At 43.1% G+C, this 15690-nt stretch overlaps 1 protein-coding gene across 11 annotated transcripts in view; it reads left to right on the top strand.

Moving 5' to 3' along the window:
- ERC2 (ELKS/RAB6-interacting/CAST family member 2) overlaps window positions 1-15690 on the top strand; it is a 1199719-nt gene that overhangs the window by 116023 nt on the left and 1068006 nt on the right. The window lies entirely within an intron of this gene.

A 15690-nucleotide genomic window follows, 5' to 3' on the forward strand; every position in this document is an offset into this window, starting at 1 on the left:
TTATAAGCCTAGTTTCTGCATAGAGGTTTCAGTACTGAAAAAGACTTGTGCCAGCTTTCAGTGAAGGCTTATATATATGTTTAAAAGGAAGCAGTCCTAGGCTTGCCAATCCCCAGGTCCCAGTGGGGGTTCTTCCGCTTTCCCAGGCCCCTTCCCGCCCCCAGTCAGCTGGCTGGCGGGGGGAAGCCCCGCCCCCAAAGGCACCACATGATTTTTCCCCTCCAGAGGCTCCAGTCTCTGATTGGAAAGGCTTCCTTTTGGGATGGGGTGTCTGTGTTATTTGGAAGAAGATGGCTGCAACTCATGAGTAGAAAGGCCAATCCCTCACTTCAGTCGCCAGAAACGGGGGGGGGGGGGATTTCTGCTGAGCACTTCATTATTCCCTATGTGGAGATCGATTCTCATAGGATATAATGGGGAATTGATCTGGAGGTTTCGGGGGCTCTGGGGGAGCTGTTTTTTGAGGTAGAGGCACCAAATTTTCAGTATAGTATCTAGTGCCTCTCCCCAAAGTACCCCCCAAGTTTCAAAATGATTGGACCAGGAGTCCAATTCTGTAAGCCCCAAAAGAAGGTGCCCCTATCCTTCATTATTTCCTATGTAAGGAAGACATTTAAAAAGGTGTGCTGTCCCTTTAAATGTTATGGCCAGAACTCCCTTGGAGTTAAATTATGCTTGTCATACCCTTGTTCCTGGCTCCGCCCCCAATGTCTCCTGGCTCCACCCCCAAAGCCTCCTGGCTCCACCCCTAAAGTCCTCAGATGTTTCTTCAATTGGACTTGGCAACCCTATGCAGTCCACAGCTTTTGCTTCTGTTAAATCCTGTTATTAACATTAAAACCTGTATTGTGTTATACATTGCAGGGAGATATTAATGAAAATGTTCTTTTCTGGAGATGGGGATACAGCTGAATAATCCTTGATAATTATTTCAATTCTTATTTTTGTGGTAGGAATGTAGTCTGCCTTTGTGTAATTTATTCAAACAAATATTAAACTTTGAACCTCAGCATATGTTGATAATTAAAGTAGTAACAGACTAACTTGTAGGCTGACTTACTTGTCTGAGAGTCAGCATTTGGATATAAACATAGCCCTTCAGTTGAAAAAATGGAAGACTCTGGTGATAGTGTTATTTTCCATTGTCATTTATTAAATTTATAGACTGCCCTCCTCCAGTGGGCTTAGGGCAGTGCACAACACTCAGTAAATACATATAATTAATCAGTAAGTGAAATTTGATTAAAACAACTGACATTTAAAACTGCTAAAACAGCAACAATATAAATTAAAATGGTTCAGATGGCAGTTATACCCAATTTATACTCTTCTCTTGGGAGGGGGAAGATAAGGAGGCCAGGCTCGATGATAGGCCATTGCTGTCATCAACCATAGGCCTGGCAGAACATCTCTGTCTTACAGGCCCTGCAGATATATGTTCTGATATATTTCTGCCCAGTGCAGCGCAAGTAAATAATAGTCACAACAACTCTCTGTATGCCTCTGTAAGTTTCTCTTAGTGACTATGACTTCTCTTAGTGACTATGACTATGTCGCAGGATAACCTTGACTAGAACAGATGTTTTTGCAGTCCTAATTACTATCACAATACAGTTGGCATTAATGCTGATATCAATCAATGGGATGGTCAGTTACAGTTGCTATATGCAATTCTGGAACCTCTCCCTGCTTGGGACCATAATCCATTTTAAATAGCACTATCTTTCTGTTGATACAGAGCCCTAAATAGCTCTCTCCAACACGCAAGTGTTTGTAATCAAAGGGACAGTAGTCATGGCCTGCAAAGCCATGCATAGGAGCATGTCAGACTGGTCTTACAACATAGAGGGGGAAAAATCTTAAAATGCATACACTTTATAATAGTACATACTAACTCTTGCCTGTGATAAGAACATTTCTCAAAGTATATAAAACAGCATATATTCTTAATAAAACATACAGTACTATCACCTTAAACACCTTATATGCCGTCATGTATTGCACTTTTGCATTCCTATGTCTGATTAGGACATCTGTATACCAATATTGCAATTACATAACAACTCATAAAGTTGTCAGTGCTATAATTTATGGGAACCATATGTGAATAATTTTTAGCATACATTCATATCATAATAATAATCTAAATGCTTAAAACAGTATATGTTCTTATTCAAGCATACAGTACTATCACTTTTTATGCTATACATGCCCTCATTTGTGGAAATGTGCATTCCTATTTGACTTAGGGGTGCATTCTATGCATTCCATAAACCATTGGCCCATCATGACTCAGTCAGCGTCTCTGGCCTCCCATTTGCTGACTCCCCTGCCTATTGCAGGCCCAGGAGCGTTGAACAAACTGCCAAAACACTCTTACCTCAGAGACAGACACATCTCCAACTCTTTTCTGCGTCCTTTCTGTCAGCTGGCCTTACGAAAGGCGTCATTGGCAACAGATCTCTGCCACCTCATCAACGACCCACACAGATGGCCTCCCAGCACACACAGCCTCCAAAGGTTGCAGAAATAGCCAGGGAGCCACTGCCTCCATAATGTGACTTGGCAGCAAAGCCTGGCCTCACTGGGAGCATTTCCTCAGAGGCCATGGCTGCCGTCTCTTTACTGTCTCTCCACCTTCTGTCAGCCTTGCCCGTAGCCAAAGGTTGTTATTAGGCAACTAAGGCTGCTTCTTTTAGTAAAGAGAGAGGCTTCAGGTGAATAGAATGGCATACAGTCCACCCTGCAAAGCAGTTATTTTTTCCAGGACGGGGAGAGAGATCTGTTGTCTGGAGTTCAGTTGTGATTCCAGGAGATCTTCAGGCTCCTCCTGGAGATTGGCTACCCTAGGCCTGGCAGCATCTTCTGGGTGACTTGATGCCACCTGGCTGGCATGACTTAACTAGACCTGGTTGCTTTCTCCCGTTCAGCAGCAGCCCCCAATGTCAGCCAGTGTGACTTAGCAGTTGCAAACTCCAGGTTGGCAAATTTCTGGGGATTTGAGGGGTGGAGCCTGGAGAGGGTAGGGTTTGAGGATGGGTGCAACCTCAGACAAGTACAATGTCAAAGACTCCACCCTCCACCCAGCCATTTCCTCCTGGGGAACCACTGTTGCCAGGAAGTCTGCCGTGAAAACTTTGTGAAAGAAGCGTCACCCCAGAGTTGAAAACAACTGGTGCTTGTGCAGGGGACTACCTTTACCTTTATTGTTTATAGTAGATCTTGCCTTAAATAGTTTGTTGTTCACATTGTTCTCCAATTCTGTAATCTTAGTCCTATTGCATGGTTCATTGGTTAGATAGTTGTTACCCTGTAATCCACTTGAGTATCAGCAAGAAGGCATACTATAAATCAGGGGTGGGGAACCTTTTTTTTGCCAAGGGCCATTATAACATCATTTGCGGGCCATAAAAAATTATCAACTTAAAAATAGTGCTCCGCCGAGGGAGAATGATTCAGGCCAGCAAAATTAATGCAAATAATTGGTTTTCTATTTAATGTCATGTGAGGAGAGCCTAATCTGGCATACATACACTGCCTGCCACCTTAGGCAAATGCATAGGTCCAGGGCTTTTTTGTAGAAAAAGCCCAGCAGGAACTTAGTAGCATATTAGACCTAGGGTTGCCAAATCCAACCCCAGAAATATCTGGGGACTTTGGGGGTGGAGCCAGGAGACTTTGGGGGTGGAGCCAGGAGACACTGTGGTGGAGCTAGGGGGGAGGGGGAAACGGCACCGGGGAGCGTGGCGAGCCGCCCCGCAGCTGCCGCCTCTTCTCCGCTCGCCATGGCTGCTGAGATGCGCTCAGCCTGAGCCCATTTTGGAGGAGTAGCCACGGCGAGCAGAGTAGAGGCGGCAGCGGCGCGGTGGCTACTCCGGAGGAGCAGCCACGGCGAGCAGAGAAGAGGCCGCCGCTGCCGCCTCGCCCGCTCCGCCTCTGGGGTGGTAGCGGAGGGGGGGGGGTGGAGGCGGGCCGGGAGCGTGGCGAGCCGCAAGTCCGGGTCCTAGAAGGGCCTGGATTCGCGGCTTGCCATGCTCCTGGCCTGCCTCGCCCTCCCCTGCGCTGCTGCCGCCTCTTGGCTGCTCCTCCGAGATGGGCTCAGCCTGGGGAAGAGAAACTGCGGTGGGCAGGGAGGGGGCGGCGCGGCGGCCTCGCCGGCTCGGTGCCGTTTTCCCCCTCTCCCCCCGCTTCCATTTTTTGGGAGAGCGGGGGAAGAGGGTGGAAATCCTGGGATCCCCCGCCAGGGCGGGAGGGTTGGGAAGCCTAATTAGACCACATCCCCTAATATTAGCATATTAGGTCACACACTCATTAGCATATTAGGCCACACCATCTGGGATAATCAAGTGCAAATTGAACTGTGACAGTAACTTTTCCAGGCCCTGCAGCATTTCTGGCCAGCCAGGCCCCAGGGAGACTTCCGCATAGTACATCTGGGCCCTGTGATCCCTGCCTGGCCCTGGGGAAGGCTGCTGCACAGCACAGCTGGGCTCCACAATCTTCACTGGCCAGCTAGGCCCCAGGGAAGTTGCCACATGGCTCAGATCGGTCCAGCAATCCACAAGGGCCACACCAAGTAACCTTGAGGGCTGTAAACGGCCCTCGAGACAGAGGTTCCCCACCCCTGCTATAAATAAAGCAAATTAATAAACTGTATCTCTACAGACAGCACAATAAACTTCTGTTTGGAGAATGCCTAACCAGAGGTTTTTACTATGTTTGTAGGTAAAAGAGATGAGATTAAGATTGTAAGGCGTTTTTTAATGTTACATGTGATTTGGAATGCTAGCCTTCCCAGATCACCCCTGCTCTTAATTTGAAAAAAAAAAAAAATCTGTGGTTTTAGACTTGAGTTCTAGGCTGAAATGATCAGACTGCCATTTCCTATTTGAGACTGTGGGTAAATGGGTCTGCTGTTTCTTATTCCCAAATAGCTTAGTTGCTCCTCTGGTGAGCTGAACATTTCTCAGGATCCTGAAATTTAATTTCAGGCAAACACATTTCAAGACAAAAGGGGGAAGAATTAGTCGTTTAGTATATTATGCCCTTTATGGTGGTGTCAACCCAATCTGATGGCAGTAGGAGAAGTGACGCTGGGAGAGTTTGCTGAGGCTGTCTTTATTATTTATTTATTTAAATTTATATCCCGCCCTCCCTGCCAAAGCAGGCTCAAGGTGGCTAAGAACTTTGCTAGCCTTGAAAAAGTGAATAGTTCATATACAATTCCTATATCTCTGTTTCCCCTTTCCCTCCTTAGACATGAAATTGCTAGGACAGAGCAATTTTGGAATATTGTTTCCTAGGTTTTCTAAGTGTGCTATATTTGAGATATGTCCTGTCTCTAAAGTGCACAGTATACTTGTAGAATGCAGGTGAAATTGTTCCACAAATAATGATGAAGCAGGTTAGTTTTTAGCTGTAGTAACTATCACTGTTGATGGGGTCAATGGAAATGTAACTTGTGAGCTCTGTAGAAGAAATAGGCTAATGTTAAACATTGGGATTTATTCATTCAGGCATTTTAAAAATTCCTCAGAGATTAACTACAATGCTAAGATTACTGAAATAGTTGTGCATTTGCCAGTTAGTTCTGCAAAGCAGTAGTACCATAATGAAGTATCATCTTTTGCTGTATATCTGTAAGCAGATACTACTTCCTGTTTGCTTTGCAGCTTTTAGATGAATAAAATAGGAATGAAGATGTTTGCTGTTACTACTTGTACCTTTAAATGTGTACCTGCCTAAAAAGAAGACTGCTTTTTAATACAACTGGCATCAAATTTTAGCTTGTATCTGTCACGCGCAGTAGTAAATGGTGAAAAAAGTTATCTTGTATTTTGTGAAAGGTGCAAATTTGGACTGTTCTCATTTTTGAAATTCACTGAAGTTGGGACTGTGCTTCAATTGTTCTTGGCATGACTTCACTTGGAGGGCAAGAGCCAGTGCATTTTAACAGCTCCTGTTTTTACTTGAATGTTTTAAGAAATATATTGGCAGCTATGATGTGAGAGCTTGACTTCAGTGAATTCTGCTTAAAACATATTTTGGTGAGACAAATGCAGGCCATGTGTAAAAATGTCTAAAGAATTCTATTAAATAGTGTCAAGTATTCACTAGTAGTTATCTGTCTCTCTTAGACTAGTAAAAAGGAAGCAGACAGTTGGAATGTATTGACAGTTTTCTTAGGGATAAAAAATAAAACAGTCAGTATTATAATGCACGTGTATAGGTCAATAGTGCAGTCTCATCTGGAAGAGTGTATGCAGTTCTGGTCACTATTAGGGGTGTGCAAAAAAAAATTCGGCATTACATGGATTCGGAAGTATAAGGGGAAAAGAAATTCGGAATCCCCGTATACTGCTGAATACCGCATTCGGAATAGCCGCATATACGGTAGATGCGCGGCTATTTCCGAATATACGGCCCCATTATACCCTATGGGCCATTGAAATCAATGGCAAATAGGGTATATTTGAAGCCGCCTGGAGGGGAGGGGGTTTGAGGGAGAGCCCCCAAATTTGCAGGGGACCTGCAGGGGACTCTCCCCTCCAACCCCCCCAAGTCCCAAAAAGATTGGGCCAGGGGATCCCATTCCAGGGGCACCCAAAGAGGGTGCCCCTATTTCATCATTATACCCTATGGGCCATTGACATCAATGGCAACATAGGGCATAATTAGAGGCTACTGGGGGGCAGGGGGTTTGAGGCAGACCTGGCTGCAGCAAACCCAGATGCCAGCTCTCCAGCCCTGCCCCAAACAACACGAGGAGAGCTGGCCAACCACAACAAGCCTGCTGGTTTTGGGTCTCTCACCCAGGTGCCAGCTTCCCTGCCACAGAACACACAATCTACAGATGCCAGCTCTCCAGCCCTGCCCCAAACAACACAGGGAGAGCTGGCCAACCACAACAAGCCTGCTGGCTGTGGGTCTCTCACCCAGGTGCCAGCTTCCCTGCCACAGAACACACAATCTACAGATGCCAGCTCTCCAGCCCTGCCCCCAAACAACACGGGGAGAGCTGGCCAGCCACAACAAGCCTGCTGGTTCTGGGTCTCTCACCCAGGTGCCAGCTTCCCTGCCACAGAACACACAATCTACAGATGCCAGCTCTCCAGCCCTGCCCCAAAGAACACGGGGAGAGCTGGCCAACCACAACAAGCCTGCTGGCTCTGGGTCTCTCACCCAGGTGCCAGCTTCCCTGCCACAGAACACACAATCTACTCTATAAAAACAAGAAAGTGACCCAGCCCACACAGCCCACACACACCCTCGCCAACCCCCACACCAACCAGAGGTAATTTAAAAAAACCAAAACAAAACCAGCAGAATCACAAAAGGCCAGGTGTTAAAAAAGTGGCCTTTTCACCAACAAGAAAGCTCGGGCCAAATCAGTCAACAACAACACCCCCACCCCTAAAACCAGAACCAGGAAAAGGGGGACAAAAGTGGCCTTTTAAACAATGAAAATTAGGCCAAACAGCACCCCCCCCCCAATAACCTGAAGATAAAAGTAACAGCAGCAGCACAACACAGCAGCAACAAATCAAACACTGAATACTTTTAAAACAGTAAAAAACCTCAACTTTTAACAATACAGGAACTTTGCCAACCCCCCCCCCCCCAAAAAAAAAACCCCTTCACCCTAACCCCAAGAAATCCAAGCCACCCAAATCAGGAGAAGTAAAAGGACACTGCACTTTTAAAAGTCCTCTCACTAAATTAAGATATGGGCAAATTGGCAACCCCCCCCCAGGCCCCCTCCCCAAGCAGAAACCCCTAACCCCAAATAAGCTACCCCACCACCACCCAAATCTGGATAAGTAAAGGGACTCTGAGTCTTAAAAAGTCCTTTTACCAACAATAAATAAAAACAAGAACCCCAAGACTGTCTTACCTTGTCTTCTCTAGTCCAGGGAAGTCTGATAAGGCTGAGTGAGAGAGCAGCAGGCAGCAGCTGAAGCCAAGGGCCAGCCAGCAGCAGCAGAATCTCTCACACCAACCAACACAGCAGCAATGGAGGAGTCCAGCCAGGAAGACTCCTTAAAAAGCCCTGCAAAGCATGCATTTGCAATGCATTTTGCAAATGCATGCTTTGGATTGGCTGCTGGGGCTCCTCTTCCCCCTCCCCCGCCTGATCCCAGGGAGGCTATGGGAGAGGCGGGAAAAGGCAACTAAAGGCGGGAAAGTAGGCAAGCAGCTCCTTTGAGGCTGCAGAAGCTACTTTCCTGCCTTTTGAATTGACAGCCGTATACTTCCGAATAGCTATTCGGAAGCATATGGCGAGCCGTATTCGGCTGCCGTGTAATGAAGCCTATGGGGATCGGCTTCAGCCTATTCCTTATACAGCCGAATCAGTGGTGATTCGGCTGTAAATATGGTTCGGCCGAACCGAATGCACATCCCTAGTCACTATATCTCAAAGAAGACATTGCAGAATGGGACAAATTATAGTAGAAGACAACCAAGGTGTTTAAGAAGTTGGCCGTTCCTTTCCTATGAGGAACGGCTAAAGAGTCTGGGACTTTGCAGTTCAGAAAATAGACTATAAATTTATGTATGGGGTAGAGACAGTGGACTGGATACTCTTTCTCAACAAATACTAGAACTCAAGGGCATCTAACGAAGCTGATGAGTAGTAGATTCAGGATGGACAAAAGGGAACACTACTTTATCTCAGCAAGTGATTAAAATGTGGAATTTCCAGAGGATGATAACCACAGGCACAGATGACTTTAGAACGGTTCTCCTCCACCGCCAGCTCTTTATGGTCTACATATTACTGGTATAGATGGATGGGTATTTTGGATATTTTGAATGTGTACTGGGAGAAAAGGTACGTTTACCCATTTGCTACATAAAAGTGAAAGAGAACTGTAAAGTGCTGAAGTCATTCAGCCGCCCTGAGCCTGCCTCGGCGGGGAGGGCGGGATATAAATAAAAGCTTATTATTATTATTATTATTATTATTACTTATACAGGTAGACCTGACCTTGGAATTTTGATTTGGATGTGATAACTGAGGATTCCCAATGAAATAAAGACATTTGGATCACTTTGCCTCAATGGTTGCCTCTACTTCTTCTTATGTGGAGGTGATGGGGCAGGGCAATCTTCAACTGCACTACTCTTACCTTACCTCTCTTCCCTGGAAGTAAGGGGAATTCCACAGAAGGCCATACCAGTCACACAGCTAGTAAGTTAACATTGTTAGCAAACATGATGTGTGTTTGGATGCTCTGCACAGCGCACATACAGAGGAGGCAGGTGTTCCCCTTCTCCATGTGAGTTGATCCCTTTATCTGTAGCAGTCTTAAACTCAAATTCCAGTGTTAAGTTAAAATCTAATCTTCTGACTTTTTGCTTCTTATATCTACTTTATTTCAAGATTATGGCTTTCAGGCAGTAGCATGTGTTCTGGAAGAAAGAAACTTGTGGTTTTTGCAATGAGCTTGATTTCTTAGATCTCAAGCAGCAATTTATAGTAGCTGGTTTCTTTTTTGGACTAGCGTGAAAGAAGGCAAAGGGCACATTCTTTGACACAATTCACTGTTTAAACACCACTAATATACTTTGAGTTAAAACATTAAAAGCAGCGAAGTGACTACAAATGGTTAAAAAATACCCTTCTTAAATTACATCTGAAGTTATTTTGTACCTGAAGACATTTTTTAATAAATCATTTTGCACCTTTACTATTTTGTCTACATAATCTGCATACCTTGGATTTTGAAATATTATGCTCATACTTACATGATGCTGTAATATTGAGTTCTTTTGAAGACAGTAAATGCATTGCTCTGCGGAAGCTTTTAGGAGGGACTGAAGCATTCAGAGTCTGAGAATTAGCCTTACAAGAACTTCAGCCTGGTGGGAGGGAGCAGTATTGATGAGGTAGCTATCTGAATGTAAGCACAGAGAACTGAAGAAGGAGGTATCTTACAAAATAGTTTACTGTCTAAATATGAATATGCCTAATTATTTAGGGGAGTGCAGATAAGAGAACCTAAATAATAGATTAATTGTACTAAATTTGCTTCAAAATGAGTAATTGTTGGAAAGAAAGGTTCAGTTTAAAATCTTGCTGGTTTGAATAGAAAGTGAATGAACAGATCTTAAAACTGAAATACCTGCTTTCAAGACTTTAAATCCATGAACATACTAAGTTAAGTACAGCATTGTAAACAAGTGCTGGTTTTTTTAAACTATTATAAGAAACCTCACTTCAAGAAAGGTAGATAGTTGTATTAGCAGCTATACTTTAAGGACAACACATAAATCATATGGAATTATGTTGTACTGAGTCTAGAATAAGAAATTTATTTAGAAGTGTATGCTATCAATATATTTATATGTTGCTTGTTTCATAGAATGTTGGAAGCATGAATTTTAGCTGATGTTTGATTTAGAGAGAAATAAATAGTTCTCCTTTTGAGGGGAAGTAATCTACATTGGTTAGGTCATGCCTCCTCTCGCTCCAAGCAGGCCTATGCAGATTTTTGTATGCCTTCCCAGGACAGAGCAAGAGCATAGCTGATCAAAGTTGTTGTGGGCTCAAACCATGTATGATACTTCCACTTAGATACAGAATCATCCCCTTCAATGATATATGAATGAAGTATTTAGAACATTTTGAAATCATACCAGAAACTTATTGCTTCCTAGAGGATCTAATGGAACATCATTTATTAATATTTATTATACCTAAATGTTTACTAACCCCATTGATTTCTTAATTTTGTTACTATAACCAATGAACTAATCCTAATTGGTCTCAATCTCCTAAATGGGAAACTGATTTCGAACAAGGTTGTTCCATAGAAAAATCTCAAGGCTTATGTGGTTCCAGATGTAATAATTTGATCATTCCTAACATGAAAAACTCTTTAAAGGGGTAGTGTACACATTTTCTCTACATGTGTCCTTTCAAATAACATCATTTTATTGTGTAAATTATTAATGTATTTTAATGTGTGTGTGTGGTATTTGTGAATTTCCTGCATTGTGCTGGGGGTTGGACTAGGCCTTTCCAATTCTATTATCTTCTTTCCATTCTGAAACTTATGGGACTCAGAGGTACTTAATTTTGACTAGACTGTGTGCTAGCTTCAAAATATTGCAGATTGGATTTTAAAACTGTTACAATTATGTATGCACATGCACACACAGAGCTACTTAGTGACTGTGTAGCAATTTTCCTAAGGACTTGAAGTGTTTCATGTAACCTATTCCAATAATAAGTACAACAAATTTGGGGGTTATGGCAATATTTTTCTCCTCATATTACAGGGGAAGTACCTGTGGCTGAGAGATGATGCTTAAAATCACATAGTTTTCTTATCTCTGTTGTGAAATTTGAATCAGAAACACCACATCCTGGGTTAGTCCTAGACCTAGCTCAAGGTGTAGTATATTGTGCTGGTTGGTTTCAGCACCTCATTTCAGTAAGAATTGCAAAACCCTTACAATAACCCTATGGTACTTACCATTCCTGTTAGCCGCCCTGAGCCTGCCTTTGGCGGGGGAGGGCGGGATACAAAAATAAATTTATTATTATTATTATTATTATTATTATTATTATTATTATTATTATTATTATTATTAGTAGTAGTAGTAGTAGTAGATTGTTTTAATTCCCAATACATGAACAGGAATAAGACAGAATAATTTTCCTGAGGTTGTTCATCACAGTTAATGATAGCGTGCATCTTGAGCATAGAATTCCTAGTATTAAATTTAACATCTACTAACCATGTGTGTTGAATATATCAGAAAGGTAAGGCTTTGTTGTGTAAATGCTATAGTGTAACAAGAGGGTTATCAGACTGTGCAGAGCTCAGAATTTACATTCCATGGAGTTGTATTAGGATAGTAGCCACAATATTTCTGAAAAAAGTCATTCCAGATCTTTGGTCATTTTACTTGCTGTCCTCACCTGTAAGTCATTCACTTAGTGCCATCTTGTGGAGAATATTAGCCTTACATTTCCCTTTTTATTCCATATGCCATTTAATGGTGCCTTTAATAATTAGGAATGGAAAGTGAATGGGGAGGCAGGAATCACGGTTGATTGGTGGCAGAGAATCAGAACGTCCTCTGTTTAGATGGGTTTTTCAGAATCTGAAATTCTGCTGTTCCACCGATCACCCTTCCAATTCATCTTTTCAGCTTTATTATCTAAGGATGAAACTCAGGGTGTTTTCGCACTCACGTTTTACTGGCGCCACGACCCTCCTCACGCCGGCGGATCTGCAGTGATTTCGCACTAGAAGCGCCGGCGCAGCCCATTGCACCGGCTACTTCCGTCGCTAAGCCAGCGCAAACGTTTTCCTGCATCTTTGCGATTTCCGTTTGCGCTGGCTTAGCGACGGAAGTAGCCGGCGCTTCTGGGTGCGCTGGCGCTTCTGGTGCGAAATCCATGCAGATTCGCCGGCGTCAGGAGGATGGTCGCGCCAGTAAAAGGTAAGTGCGAAAACACCCATAGTGATTTTCTCTGTTGGAGTATCCTGAAAGTTGTTGTGATTATAGCTAACCTAGCCTCTGCATTTGTCCCTTGCACCTTATAATCTCCGACTGAGCATAGAAACAGGCATGTTTTTTACTGCATTTGAATAGAAACTGATTAGACACCACAATTACTTAGTTCTTATAGCAGTTGTTAGTTTGTGGTGGAAAGATTGAATAGGCATTGCTGTTTTGAGAGTGCTGTGTTTCTTTTATATACCAAAATGCTCTGTGAATGGAGACTGATCTACTTGCCTCTTGCCTGGTTTCTGGAGTGCCAGCCATGGGTGTTATAAGCTGCAATACATGTTCCTTCCCTCTATTTTGTTCAGTCCGTAAGGCATCCATTCTTACTAGTTAAGAGTTCATCTGTCCTTTATCATCATGGCTTAAACACATTGACATTGATATATGAATTCCTGTGCTGATACTAAGCATGATAATAGGAAATAATCTCCATTTAAAATAGACATTTTAAATGTTGTGTTATGATCACAGGCAATGGCCATCACGTACTGGAGTCCAATGGGACTGAACTGCCTTCTCTTATATCTTCCCTTATATCTTCAGACATAGAAGGGCGGGGGTTGAGAACTGCACTATCCCACATCCTCCCTGCTCTTCTAAACTAGAAATCAGAACTGTTCTGACCTCCCTTACACTTTTTAAAAAGTCTTAGTCAGGCCTGGGGCATGCCTAGTGGCCTCTCTTTATCCAGAAACCCTATGAGGCATAGCCAAGCCTGTGAGGGATCAATAGTGCATTCTGAGCAATTTTTGGCCTGTAATACCCCTTCCCTGACCCCACTCCCAAGAGTGGAGCTTCCTGACAGCAGATTGTGAGACAGCTGGCTGTCAAATAAGTATCTGTCAAAGCTGGCCTGACTCTTAAAGGACTAGCCACCAGCGAGCTGGTGTGAGGATCTTTACAAGGTGTTCTGGGGGAGAAGGGTGGAGCTGGTGTTGTCTTCCATCAATGTGTTACATTTCCTCATCTGGAGATTTTGGCAGAAATGGACATATAGTGTTGGATCCAGCACAACATTTTTGCTTGCATTAGCATTCTTGTACAAGTGAAAATGCAAGAAAATGACCATGATAGCCACTTACAGTAAGGCAGATTTTTAAATCACCACTTTTGTTTCCATATGCACAAGGTCTTGTACAAACAATTTCCGGGCACTAAAATACATAGGGAGGGGACTACTGAGTATCGCTGAAGATTTTGCACAAGGAGAACTGAGCTGCATATGTTTGTGTTTTCTCTTGCATGTTGCTGGATCTAGGCCATGGTTAAGATGTTACTGGTGGTTGTACTTAGGTGTAGCTAGGCAAAACAATTTTGATTGTGTCTAAAACCATTCTTTTGTATGAAGGGTTTTTTTTTTGAGGGAGGCAACACATAGATAGATGTTTGCTTAAGATAGGAGATGATTATATGTGTAATATCTTAAATAAAAAAATAATTCAAAATACTTGAATAATAATCCAACAATATTCAGAGTATACAAGGATAGTAGATGATGGGATCCAAACACATTTTGCATACAATTAACAAATGAAGAAAAATAAAGTGTGCATTCATAAGTCCAGTCCAGTTCTTGATGCGTGCTCATGCCCTGAGAATCCACTGTGCTTTGAGGCATTCTTGCCAGGTTTTGAATGCATGAATGTTAAACTAGAAAAAGTGTTTATGTGAAATGAGGAAAACTAAGTACCACCCAACTCAATTTTCATGCATACCCAGAATTTGTGCTTTGCTGCACACATCAAGAACTGGACTGGATTTTTGAATGGACACTTTATTCTTCTTTGTTAATTGGTTATCAGAAAGTGGGGGTGGGGTAGGGAGATGTCTGCTGGGCACTCTTTATACCCTGTGGAAATCAATTATCTTAGGGTATAATGGAGAATTGGTCTGTGGGTATCTGGGGCTTTGGGGGTCTCCTATTTTTTGAGGTAGAAGCATCAAATTTTCCAGCATAACATCCAGTGCCTCTCCTCAAAGCACACCCCCCCCCGCCCAAGTTTCAAAAAGATTGGACCAGGAGGTCCAATTCTACAAGCACCCAAAGAAGGTGCCTCTGTCCATTATTTCCAAATGGAGGAAAGGCATTTAAAAGGCATGCAATTCCTTTAAATATGATTGCCAGAACTCCCTTTGAAGTTCAGTCGTGCTTGTCACACCCTTGCTCCTGACACCACCCCCAAAGTCCCCAGATATTTATTGCATCAGACCTGGCAACCCTAATGGACACTTTTGGAATTCTGACACAGGGTGCTGGACACAACCATGAAATGGCTGCCAAAGGAGGTCAAGCCAACCACAAGGCTGCCATGGGAGGCTAAGCCAGCCATAAAAAGCCAAGAAGTGAGGATATGCATTACTCTAATGGTGGTGCCCATGGACACCATATTGGGGACCCCTGCTGCATGAATGACACATGGTGTCTGTGTTTGAATCTTTCTATTCTCCTTTCCTTCCCTATACAGAGGGGATCAGAGTGGGAGTTTGGAGAACCCCACAATATATATGAAGGAGCCACATGTGATCCTGAGCTACAGTTTGGCCATTCCTGCTATCACTTCTCAGTTGTCTCCTCTCCAGGCTAAACATACTCAGCTCCTTCAACTTTTCCTCATAGGACTTGGTGTCCTCGTCATCTTTGTTGCCCTCCTCTGGACACGTTCCAGTTTTTCTGTGTCCATCTTAAATCATGGTGCCCAAAACAGAACACAATACTCTAGGTGAGGTCTAGCCAGAGAAGAGTAAAATGATACCATCACTTCACATGATCTGGACACTATACTTCTGTTGATATAGCCCAAAATTGCATTTGTCCTTTTAGCTACCACATCACACTGCTGACTCATGTTCATTGTATGGTCCACTAAGACCCCTAGATCCTTTACTGCCAAGACAAGACTCCCTCATCCTATAACTGTGTATTTGATATTTTCTCTCTAAATGTAGAACTTTACATTTATCCCTGTTAAAATGAATGTATTTGTTTTAGCCCAGTTTTCCAGGTAACATCTGAAAGTTACCTGAACATGATGAAAAAGGCAAAGTTCAAACTATTCTCTTTAATCCACTAAGTGTATATGTAATTTTTTTATATTAGTGTGTTTGTGGAGAATTGTAATTCAACCTTATTTTCATCCATTTGCAGTTCCCTAACTTGCATTC

The sequence above is a fragment of the Heteronotia binoei genome, chromosome 5 (assembly GCF_032191835.1).
Source record: "Heteronotia binoei isolate CCM8104 ecotype False Entrance Well chromosome 5, APGP_CSIRO_Hbin_v1, whole genome shotgun sequence".
NCBI lineage: Eukaryota > Metazoa > Chordata > Lepidosauria > Squamata > Gekkonidae > Heteronotia > Heteronotia binoei.